The following is a 13,409-nucleotide window of genomic DNA, read 5'->3' on the forward strand; positions in this document are numbered from 1 at the left end:
ACTAACGCAAACTATTCAGGAAAGAAAGGTATCTGCATTTGGAATGGGGAGAGGTGTTTTAAAAAAACCCTTTTGCAGTCAAGGATGACTAGTCAGTACTGCGCACGCCTGGAAGAAAAGATGTTACGGAAAGGTACATAAATGGATAAGTGACCATTAAATCCAGGAAAGAAGGAGTCACAAGAAGTTATAATAAACAACTGCAATCAACGACTGGAACAAATAGGTATCACAACCACTTGGTTAATATCTTAAGATTAGTTACTACGCAGAGGTAGATTTACTGTGAAACAAAAGAAGCCTAAGCTTCAGGGCTCTCATTTGTAGTGGTCCCTGCCAAGGCCATGTGGTAGAGGAAAGACTGAATTATTTTTCTATCGTCTCTAGAGAACATGATTATCACAAAGGTATAATATGAAAATCTTTAGAGTATGAAAACAAAAAATACAGGAAAAAAATTATAGCAGTCTATCAGGCAATTAATAAAAAATGTTATGCTATTTTTCTGAATTTTGTGTTTGTGCTTTTTCCTTTTTAAAAAATTTTATTTTTCCTTTTTCTCCCCAAAGCCCCCTAGTACACAGTTGTATATTTTTAGTTGCGGGTCCTTCTAGTGGTGGCATGTGGGATGCCGCCTCAGCATGGCTTGATGAGCAGTGCCATGTCCGCACCCAGCTGAACTGGAGAAACCCTGGGCCACCGGAGCGGAGCGTGCAAACTTAACCACTCGGCCACGGGCCTGGCCCCTCAGCTTTTTAAAACATGTAATCTGTTGTGATTATTTCTCATTCTAAATAAGCATTTGTTTTCATTTCTAATTTTGTATTCATAATTTTGTACTATTTTTCTTTAAAAAGCCGCTGTCGTTAAGCATTTTGAATACTGATGGAATAATTAACCTGCCTCATGCTTTTAGTATCATTGTATTAAAAACCTCTCCTCCTATCATAGATCTTGGGTATCATTCATCACCAGGTACAAGATACCAAGAGCATGGATCAAATTTCAGTGGAATTTTATTTAAAACTTTTATTTCTTAAAACCATATTCAGCCAGAGAGAAATAACAGGTAAAAAAGGTGATGAAACGGAAAAGAATATCTCATGGATAGGTCATACTATAGAAAAACAGATTAATTTGCAATGACATTATCTATTTAAGCAAGATGGGATAGAGCTAAACAATAAGAAGGTTCAGCAAGCTATCAGTAACTAACAGTGAAGATGGCTGACAGAAAACAGGAGACCATGCAATCAAAGAGAAAAAATGGTTAAAAAAGTCAAGTACAATTGCTCAAAAATGTTAACAGAGGGTTACCATTTGACCCAGCAACTCCACTTCTAGGTATACACTCCAGAAAAATGAAAATATATGTCCACAGAAAAACTTATGCGTGAATGTTCACAGCAACATCATTCATAATGGTCAAAAAGTGAAAGCAATCCAAACATCCATCAGCTGATGAATGAATAAATAAAATGTATACATCCACTATAATGGAATATTATTCAGCAACCTTTTTAAGGAATACCCTTTTAAGGGATGAGCTATCAATACATGCTATCACATGGATGGACCCTAAAAAAGATATGTGAAGTGAAAGAAGCCAGTCACAAAAGGCCACATATTGTTTTCATCTCTAATTTTGTTAGAGATGATGCCTAATTATATTGTACGTTACATTTATATGAAAGGTCCAGCACAGGCAAATCTATAGAGACAAAAGTGGTTACTGGTTGCCTACTCTGCAGTTGCAAGGTGGGGAGTGAGGATTGACTGCTAATGGGTATGGGGTTTCTTCTGGGGCAAGATAAAAATGTTCTAAAATTTAATTGAGAGGATGGCTGCACAACCCTGTGAACATACTAGAAAACACTGAATTGTATACTGTAAGTGGTAAGTTGTACAGCACGTTAATTATATCTCAGTAAATCTGTCAAAAAAAAAAAAAAAGCCAAGGTCAGAACATATATAAGTACAAGCTAGATTTTAAAGGAATGTCATTTAAAATAATAATAATAATTAGTTCCTATTCATTAATTACCCACTATGTGCTTGCACCATGTCACATTACAAATAATATTACATATTATTTCCAATCTTTTCGGCAGTTCTAAAAGGTAGGCATATCATGTTAAATGTTACATAAATTTAACAAATGAAGAAACTGAGAAACAGGAAGGATAAGTAACTTGCCCAAAAGCACACAGCTAATCAGTTTCAGAGCCAGGATTCTAAATCAGGTCTGTGACTCCAAAGGTCTTTGACTCTATTACACTTCCTATCTTAACAATAAGCCCAGGAACCTTGTATCGATAGCCTTGTTCTATATCCCCTTTCAGAATTAACAGTCTGTCATACAAAAGACACCTCCTTTAACATTTAAACTTAGCCTGCTCATGGCACCAGGTGTTTCATCTTAGTCACACCAAGCTATGTCTATCACTGCTGTCCTCAGCCAAACTTTGGACCTAATTAAGTTCTAGGATCTCCTCAAACAAAACTGAGATAAAATTACAACAAACTAAAGGGTAGCTGCTAGGGTATCAAATGGTGTTAAGAATCAAAAAATCAAAGAAAGGGAAGGGAATATTTATTGAGAACTATTTAGTGCTACAATACTGAGCTATGATCAGAGATTATATAATCTGGGGTAGATGGTTAAAAGGAACTGCCCCTCCCACTCTGCCCCAAACCCCTCTCCTGTTTTTGTTTCTCTTTTGTGAATGGGAATTAAGATATTCTAGGGGTGACTGTGGACTCTCTTAAAGGTTGTATAGACCTAGTGTCGATTACAAGGAAGAAATGGGTCCTCTCTCAAATATAACCACAGGTTGGCAAGATAGAGAATCCCTTTTTTTTCTAGGCCTTCTTCTCTGGATTAAGAGCAATCTGGACATGCTGTAGGGACTCCCAGGTAGAAGATTGAGAGATGGTTCCTGCCACTGGAAGGCAGATCTATATGTTGCAGTCAAGAAGGGAGGTATCCCAAGAGAAGACCACAATTGAAGAGGACTTTTATCTTGTGAGCCAGATTATGCAGAAGCATACTAGTAACTGTGATTAAACGTTGCAGCCTGGTCTCAGCTGTATACTACAGGAGTATTAAGAGAAGACTCACCTCTGGGACAGAAAATTAAAGAGAAAACAACACTCCCTGAGGCCAGCAAGGGATTCTCCAGGGAAAGGGGAATCTTTGGGAACAAAAGTCCTTGCTGTGAGCTCCAATTATTCCACTCCATGTGCAGAATCTCCTTCTAAAGCCAACTCTGGAGGATCCTGGCTTTTATTTACCAAGACAGAAAGCAGTTTTTTCCTATCAGAAACAACCTTACTGTAAACCCAGGTCTATCTGATTCCAAAATCCATATCCTTATTGGCTGCTACATGACACTGCCTCTGAAATACTATTAATAGAAACTGTTGAGCAAAAGTATGGGAGAGAATCATTTAAGAGGAGAAGGAGGAGGAAGAAAGAGAGGGAGGGATGGAGAAGGAAGGAGAAGGGAAAGAGGGAGGGATTTCACCAAAGCAATAAAAACTCACTGTGGATTGAATGTCAAAGAAGGAAATATTTAAATTTAATATATGCACTTAGTGAGTAGTACGTGATATACGGCTAGCATTAGATGTGTGTTAATGCCTTTTCTTAGGAGCAAAGACAAGAGCCAAGTAGAAAAATGATATCTTAAGTTCCGGCTTTTGAAGAAGCTCAAGCGTAACGATGCTAGAAGAGATATACAAGAACAACAACAAACTCTCTATTTCCTTACTGAAAACTTATTCCACAGGAAAAAAGAACACGGAATTGGGGTGATTATAAAGTTATATACATCAGTTCTCCGTTTCGAACAAAAAGAGGAACAACTATCTCACTTCTCCAATATATTTAAAAGCAAAAATATATGCCAATTCATGAATTCATTAAACTGCAAAATCATTTGCTTTTTTATTTACTTCACAACAATAAGGTCTAATATCTTTTTGTGTCTGCTAAAAGTCACAAAGATTCAAGGCACTTCAGATTTCAGGTGGCTTGTGTACAAGTTTCCCCGCAAAAACACCCTCGCAACGAACATCAGCCAAACCCCTTCCTGTTTTTCAACCTCGTATGTTTACTTTCACATCTGCTGCAAAAGATAAAAGCACAATGGGGACATCAACCACATGACCATGTACCAACCCGGAAATGAAGCTATGAAGCCTGACTTGCTGTGAAATGGGTCTTTAGAATACTCACACTCAGGCTTAAAAATGCTACAGTGAAAGTCTGAATCAAATCCAGAGATCACCACTAGACAAAACCATACATATTTCTATATAGTTATATATTTATTTATTTATATATAATAATCATATAGACACATAGATACCCAACTTAAGTAGAAAAAAGGCATGGGTCAAGATGCACAGGCATACTGCAAGGTTTGTTTTCGTTTGTTATTACTATGTATTCTATGTAATGTGAATATTATCCTCATTTTACAGAAGAGGAAACTGAGGCATTGAAACGTACTTTCACAAAATCACAATCATTAAGAAATCATGAGCTTTGATGGAAACCTGCATTCAAATCTCTCCTTCCCCACTTGCTCATGGACATATTGCGTAAGTAAAGGTGCATCACTTTGAAGCCAATTTTCACATGCTAGTTGTGTAACTTTGGAGAAGTTACTTTACTTTTAACCTGCTACTTAAAATGCAAAATGGGATTAATCACACCTACTTCCCATAGGGTGAGGCTTAAATGCAAAAATAATGGCTAGCATTTACCTGGTGCCAGGCACTGTTCTAAATACTTCACGTATATTAACTCATCATCATAACAATCTTAAAAGGTAAGTAAGTATTTTTATCATCTCCACGTTATATAATGAGTAAACTGATGTACCGAAGTTAAGTAACTTGCCCACGGTCACCAGCTAAAGAGTGACACAACTAAAATTTAAAACCAGGCATTCTAGCCCTGGAGCCTACACTCTTCAATACCCCTGTCATACCTATAAAGCACACAGCACAGAGCTTGGCTCATAGTAAGTCATCAATAAATACTGCCATTATCATTTTACCTGGCATATAATACCACCCAGTCAATAGTGGCTGAAACGTGTTAAGCCAACTTGAAGAGTCAGAATTTTAACGCAGGTTTTACTCTCTGCTTTTCCCATAACCACGTCTTTCCATGACACAGTGCCCCTATTCCTAAGTTTTTTTGTGCGTGCCCAGTCATTTTTACTAATACTAGATCATTAAACTTCCTTAGGACAGGGGTCATGTCTTCTACATTTCTGTGGTCACAAACACCCACAGGGTCCTGCTCTTTGTGGATGATCATGCCATTCCTCTGCTCAAAACCCTCCTAAGAATTCCTGTCTCAGAAAAAAATGCAAAGTCCACAGCATAGGCAACAGACTCTACATGATCTGCTCTTTCTCCTACTTGCAACCTCTCTAAACTCCTACAACCTCTCTGAACGCAACTCCTATCACTTTCCCCCGGATCATTTTGATCCCGCCAGGCTGGCTTCCTTAATGTTTCTCAAACACACCAAATATGCTTAACCTTTGTGCCTGGAATGCTCTTCTCCAGATACCACTCAGGACTCTGCTCAAAAGTCACTTTATCAGAGAGGTCTCTGACCAATCTAAAATATCCACCCACCTCCCTCACTCTTTGTTCCCTTATCCTGCTTTCCCTGACCCTCACTAAAATCCCTGATTTGTAGACTTATTATTTGTCCCCTCCCACTAAAATGCAAGCTCCACAAGAGCAGACACTTCTATTCTACTTTATTCACTGTACATCCCAATGCACTTAGGACACTGCCTGGTAAATAGGAGATGATCAATAAATATTTATTAAATTGGGGACCGGCCCCATGGCCAAGTGGTTAAGTTCGCACACTCTGCTTCGGTGGCCCAGGGTTTTGCTGGTTCAAATCCTGGATACAGGCATGGCACCACTAGTCAAGCCATGCTGAGGCGGCGTCCCACATGCCACAACTAAAAGCATCCACAACTAAAAATATACAACTGCGTACTAAGGGGCTTTGGGAGAAAAAGGAAAAATAAAATCTGCAAAAGATATATATTTATTAAATTAATAAATGGTAGATGTATTTGTTGATTGCCGTACAAGAAATTACCCCCTTAAACTCAGTGGCTTAAAACAACTAACATTTATTATCTCAGCTTCTGTGAGTCAAGAATTTAGGCATGACTTAGCTGAGTGCCTCTGGCTCAGGGTCTCTCACGAAGTTTCAGGCAAGCACTCATCTCAAGGCTCAACTCTGCCTGAAGAATCTGCTTCCAAGCTCACTCACATGGCTGCTGTCAGGCCTCAGAAGATCTGCTTCCAAGCTCACTTACATAGCTGCTGAGAGACTTGGTTTCTCACCACGTGGGCCTCTATATAGGCTGCCTGAATGTTCTTAGGATATCGCGGCAGGTGATCCGAGTGACAGGAAGAGAGCCAGAGAGTGCCCAAGATGACAGTGCCCAAGACAGAAGCCAGAGCCTTTTGTAACCTAATCTTGGAAGTGACTCCCACCACTTGTGCTGTATTCTATTCATCAGAAGTAAGTCACCAGGTCCAGGTCACACAAGGGGAAGGGATTACACAAGGGCATGAATACCAGGAGGCAGGGATCACTGGAGACCATCCTAAAGGCTGCCTACCAAAGTAGGCATAATAAAAATCTAAAACCAAAATCAAACAAAATCACCTTGCCCTTTGGCCACTGGACAAATTCTTTAGTATATTTATTTAAATATGATGCTATGATCATTATGCAGTCATTCATTCCACTGCTAGTCTTTTCAATCTTAGAAAAGACCAAAGGGAGTACATTAACTATTGAACATTTCCTGTTAACCAGTGTTCATTCAAAGTCATGTCAGAGACAATACAACTAGCAAGCATAAGTCGACAAAAACAGCATCTGGAGAAAAAAGAATTGTTGGGTGAATCTTACTAAGTAGATGACACCAATCTTTTTTAAATATGGATTGCATATTGGTTGATATTATGGAAATATTGTCAATTTTCTTAGGTATAATGGTATTTGTGGTTATGTAGGATGTCTTTATTCTTCGCAGATGCATACTGAAGTGTTTTAGCAGTAAAGTGTCATGATATCTGCATGACTTACTATCCAAGAAAATATGATACACACACATACACATACAGAGAGAGGCAATGAGAAGCAGTCAGAATTGTAACCTAGGTCTTAAATCTTAATTATCCTGCATTTCAAATTCTCACTACACCTCTGTATGTCTAGTGTGTCCCCTGTTACGTATCGAGTTACTGTACGAAGCAATATCTGTGTTTGGGGCGATGGAGAGAGCAATGAAAGACATGGTATCAACCCTCTGCCCCCTAGAAGCTGACAATCTCTTTGGGGAATAACAGTTTTATATGAAATATAAAACAACACATGACAAATCTGGTATACAACAAATAAATGGTGCAAGAGTTCAGAAAAGGATACCAATAAACCTTCAGAGAATAAAATATCTTTGAAACCTTTTTCCTCTAACAGGTTTCTTACTCTTGGCATCCTTTCTCTTAAGAACTTCTCCTTTACTTTATCTACTTGGCAACAAACTGGCTATTTCCTATCTAACAAAATTATCTGGAGACTATGTAAACATAAAATACATGTTTTGCCTGTTTGGAACACAGGATATGATTTTAAAAATAAAATACTATTTACATTTTCACTGGAAAAAAACCACTAAATATACTACGTGGATTTTCTTGCCTTCAAAAGCAATTGTGTTATTTCAAGTGTTGAGGATGCCAGAAAGCTTGAAGATTTAAAAATAACCTCACAAAGAGCTCATTTCCAACGCCAGATGGAAAGAAATTACTCTAAAGACACACGTGTGGGAGGACATATATACAACATCATATGACACCACGCAAAAGGCTTATATAATTACATAATTCCATCAAGATTAGCAGGACTCTGCAGGTAGTAAGTCAGCAACAGTGTCGATCCTCTGAGTCATTAAAAGGATAAAAGGGCAAGAAAGAGCTAGTGGGTGGTAGCAAAAAAAAGCCTTTACTTTAAGCTGCCTTCCATGTGTCCCTATTACATGCTGAAATGGTTGGCAGGTAAAACTTGAGGGTTTAAATCCTTGGAGCACTTGACAGTAGTACTGCCTGTGTCCATATGGCCAAAACTAGGTGGGGGAAATGAATTTCAACCATCTCTTCCAAGTGCATTATCAAGGTGAAACAGTTCACTTGCATATATGTAGAACTTCAAATTGCTAAATTAAAATACATGCTTGACATATAAATTAAAAGAGCATATCTTTATAAGATGATGTACTCAGAGATATACTGCTAAGATCTCATTGTGTTAAAATTATTCTAATAGGGTTACTTAATTTATGTAATCATTAAGCAATAGCTGAATAGCAATCGCAACTAAACCTTGGCACAATACTATATATTCATAAATTACCAAAAGTATACACTTTGATCACACTTGTGGGTCACAAGCTTAAATTTAACTAATTCAAAATAACCTTATGCTTTAATGTTGTTAAATCACTAAAAGTTTCTCACTCAAAACTTTTATGTCATAACTGTTTTATGGTTTAATGCAGATATTATCAAACATAATACAAAAGTTTTCTAAGTGAATATTAATGTAGAAAGTATGTAAACATCATTCTATGTGGTGTCCAGTGCTACAATTCAGACCTATAGAAGGCCTACCAACAGTTTATTCAGATTAGGCTGATTTTTGTAGAGGATGGAAGCACAAGGAGCAGGCAGGTTGCATTTATAAATTACAATTAACTACAGGAGTATGTATTATATCCTATTTTATTTTATCTTATCTTATTATTTCTACCTATTTCCAAAAAGAAATGGAGGTATTCCTGTCCCTATTAGTAGATAATATTCTTAGATAACAGAAGAGAATGATAGATATACATATATAGATAGAATTAGATGATAATATTAAAACAGCATCCACTGCTTCTTTCAATTTTATTTATCAATATCAATAGTTAGTCATAGTTGCTATCCATTCTACCAGACAATCTTGCTTCTTCCAAACCACTCTGCCAAGATTACTTTAACCCTTCCCAAGCTCCACTCCACATTAACTTAGAAACCATCTTAATAGAGACTGCCCTGAGAGTTGAGAATGACAGAAGACGGCCTACAGTAATGTGGGTGGAAGTGACCCAGAGATCTCAGCCGTGGAAGGAGAGAGCAGCAATTCAATCACAATCACAGTTGAATTCATACGGATTTATCTTGGAGATAAGAGGTAACTGCAAAATGAGAACTGGTCTTAATAAATGCAATAATAAAATAATAAATAATAAACATGATGCCAGGATGGCTCTGGAATTTCTATATAGAAGGGACTTTTAGGGGTAGCATATTTCCTTAGGGTGACTTTGGAGAAAGCTGATGAAGATTGGAGGTTGGGTATATTAAAGCCTCTCCATGTCACTCCTTGACTTGTGTTGGCCACACCAAGGTATATTGCTTTTCTTTAAAGTTCACAGAGCTAGCCAATTTATTTTCGAAGACTTCAAGGTGGGTACAATCCCCTCTAAGTAAAAACAATTAGCAAAAGTAAGTGTAAACAGACTTTCATCATAATCAGATTGTCCCACTAAACTTCCCTAAAACCAGCAGTTGAAGTAGTCTCAGTGAGGCAGTTAATTCTAAATAAGATCAGCCCTCAAAATAAAATAACAAAGTTCTTCTTTCCAATGCCTCCATTTCTGAACACTGTTCATTGCTATAGCTTTTTTCTTTATCCTTCTCAATGTGTATTCATTAAATAGCAGCAGAGTAAATCAAAATAATAATCTAACCCAGTGTGTATACAAGAGTATTTGTTGCACTGCATTTTACTGAACACACAGGAACCCACTCATAAAAAGGACACACAGTAAGCCACTAGTGACATATCAACAAATTTAAACAAATAAAAAAAATTAACACATATATTTAGAATCTGGCTCTTCTCTAACTAAAAGCTTCTTATAAATGCAAAGAGTCAATAACCTTCCAATAATTCCAGATTTGTTACATAAATAAGGCCCTTAATTGATCAATTCAGAGGCCTCTTTTAAAAGTTTCATCTTTAGGGGTGTTATTCAGAGAAAAAAGCAAAGTTATTCATAAGAAAAAAGCTAGAATTGTTATTGTTTAGCTCACAAATAAAATAAGGTGGTTCCATGTTCAAGCAACAGGGGAAAAAAACAAGTCCTTTAGAGACAGCGATGAATCTGTATCTGGATATGCATGCGACCAATCACGAATCTGATGAGACTCTTGGAAAAATACTCTGGCAGCAGTGGGGCTGGCCTGCTTCTTAGATTACAAGGAAACAGATTGTGGTCTAAATAACATACCCTCCTCTTGATTGCAAAACCAAATGCAGCCCCTGACAGCCATTGATATGCTAAAGTCATAAAATCAGATCAGCAAATTAAATTGGATTTGGACATTCAGAAAACAATATAAGCAAGGCCACTCACTCACATCACAAATTACAGACCACGTATTTTAAATTACAGTCTACAGGTAAGCATGTCAAAGCACCTGCAGAGAATTCAAGAACCCTGTGACTTTTAGGCAACACTTCTGACAAGCTTAACTCCAAAGCTTTCTTAGGAACAGGAGGAAGGAAAGCAAACAGCACTAGAAGCACATTGTCTCCCATAATATGAATTTGTTTAAAATTAAGATCATAAACTAAGGAATGAAATGGAAGATAAGCTCTGTAATTTCCAAAAATGTTCAACTCAAGCTGCACACCAGAAAACATCACACAGGTGAACTTTAAATGTGGGGCACAAACCTGACAAAAGAGAGTAACAGGAAAAAGATATAGGTCATATCTGAACAAAATGCCACAACCATTTTTTTCAGAAGAGGCAGGACCATTTTAAATTATTTGTTAACTTAGATATTACCTTAGAAGTGTTTCTTAAGGAAAAAAGAAAGGAGATAAGATGAAAGTACTTTTAAACACTCAAAGAGGAAGACCTGTGTATTATTTGGTTAATATTACATAAATTATTATTTCATGTTATTTTACATATTATATTGAGGATAAGCCTACTTTAAAACATATGCGAGATATCTACTACTTGAATATAATAAATATGATTTGAGTGTTTAACAAACGTTAAGGAAATGTTGGCCCTTAGACCACAAAGAAAGAGAAGAGATGCAGAAAGCAAGCAGCGAGATCCACCTAAAAGATAAAACTTTCTTGAACTAGCTCAGTGTATTTGCTGACAGCCAGAGTTTCTAAGCAGTAAACTTGTCAGTTGGTGGAGTTCTTGGCTCTAAGTAGAATGGAAGGGAGTCTAAGAGATTTTCTTAATTTACCATCAGCCATCATCTACCACTAAGGGCTAACATTGATGGGGCACTTAGAACCGAAATCCTTTTAACGAATCCTAGTTAAAGAAAATTCAACTGGCTGGCCACACTAATGAAGCTCAAATAAAATTCAAAACAAAACCAAAAATCCCCTCAATTTCCTTCCACATAGAGAACTGTTCCCCACACTTCAAATTACTAGTATATGGAACATTTTTAATGTGAGAGAACTGAAAACAGTCAGGAGGAATATATACGACAAACATAGATGGAACCACATGGCCAAAGGTACAGAGATGGGACGGCACGGGTTACTACTGAGCAGTTCTTTTTGGTTGGAAAACACAAGTACATAAAAAGGAGAATAAAGGTGGAAATGTAGATCGGGGTCATTTTGTGCAAGAACTTACCTATAAGATATTTGATATAAAACACTGGTATAAATGTTGAGAGAATTTGGGTGAGGCCTAAAGATTAAGAACATTTGCTTCTAAGCCTGAATTCAATTATACAAGGAAAAAAGAGTAGTTTTGTTTCTAGAAGCAAGAGGAATCAGAAAGTTAGCAGGCTGAGCTTGGGTCTGCCAGTGAGTCCACTTCAACAGTGGCAAAGATATACCAGACTTCAATTTCCCCAGGGATCCGAATAACACCTATCTGTACCTTAACTATAACCGTCCTGCAGAAAGCACTCTGACTTAGCACTTTGATTCCAAGGCAATCTGATGTTCAGTTATTACATCCATTTTTTAATGTCATTTATTGAGTGCTTACTGTGTGCCAGATATTCTGCTAGGTACTCTACACAGATTATATTAATAACACCCCAAGAAACTATTTTATAAAACCAAAAATTGTACAGCTGGCAAAGAACTTATTATGTTTCCCTTTTTACAGAAAAGGAAAATGAAGAGTACATCAAGTTTCCATAAAAAGTCAGGGTGAAGGCTACACTAACAAAATTGAGATAAGAAGAATTATATAAAGGAGAGATATATTTATCTGCTTGATTAAAAAAGAGTCAAACCAACTAGAATTTTTGCCAGGACTGAGAATACAGAAATGAGAAATACAGACTGAGGAAACAGTAACGAGCAACAGCCCTGAGTACATTATAACCTCAAGAGAGTATAAACCCACTATAATAATATCCAAGACACAAGACAACCATTTCTTGCAATTTTCCCTGAAAACAGAAAGAACAAAATAGCAGCTGTGAAATCACCCAGACTACTAAAAAAAGCTCCACATCTCTTAAAAAAAGAAAAACAAAAAACTATCTCCTAATCAGCAATACAGGCCAAAAAAAAAACGACAAGTCTCCCCAGACTAGTCATTTCTGGTAGAGTGCAGTTCGAGAAACAACAGGATGACAGTCCTATCATGTGGCCAGAAACCAATCCGTCAGCAATTTGTTTCACGTGAGATCACTTTCTCCCTCCAGAGGATGCCCGTTCCTGGGAAGAATAACCCTGTTTTGGTACCACCGCCCCACTCCCGCCCCCGCCACAGGAAGAAGGGCCGGGTGATGAATCTCGGAGGGCGAGCCCAGATCCAGCCCCTCCGCAGGTACAAGCAGCCCAGCCAGCAGGAGGAAATACTTCCAAGCCGACAGATGCGCGAACTGAAAAAGGAGGTCACGATGATGAAAGAATAGATTTAACCCTTTGGTCGCTGGGAACCGTGAAGCCCAAGGTTGAGCGCCTTTGCGCCCCGGGGTTGGGAATTTTCTCAATGATGCGAGTGTCAATGGCGGGAAGGCCTTCAAGTCCTCGCGGGGTTCCCTGCACCGCCCCCCCCCCCCCCCCCAGATCGAGGCTGACTTCCCCGGGCAGCCCCGATGCCTCGTCACGAAGAAACCGCTCTGCGGCTGCACCCAACACCTTCACCGCCCGAAACCTGCAATTCTCCCCCATGGGGGTTCCTCCCGAGGCTCCTGCCCACTCTCCAGTGATTGACAGACCAGACAGAGCCGAGTTCCCCTCGTCAAAAACCGACCCCAAGCCTAACTTTGAGCCGCTCCCCAGCGAA

The 13,409-nt window shown here is 38.2% G+C and overlaps 1 protein-coding gene across 50 annotated transcripts in view; it reads right to left on the bottom strand.

Annotated features, from left to right (window-relative positions):
- EPB41 (erythrocyte membrane protein band 4.1) overlaps positions 1–13,409 on the bottom strand; it is a 174,559-nt gene that overhangs the window by 141,306 nt on the left and 19,844 nt on the right. The gene's annotated exons all lie outside the window — the stretch shown is intronic.

Source organism: Equus caballus, chromosome 2 (assembly GCF_041296265.1).
Source record: "Equus caballus isolate H_3958 breed thoroughbred chromosome 2, TB-T2T, whole genome shotgun sequence".
NCBI lineage: Eukaryota > Metazoa > Chordata > Mammalia > Perissodactyla > Equidae > Equus > Equus caballus.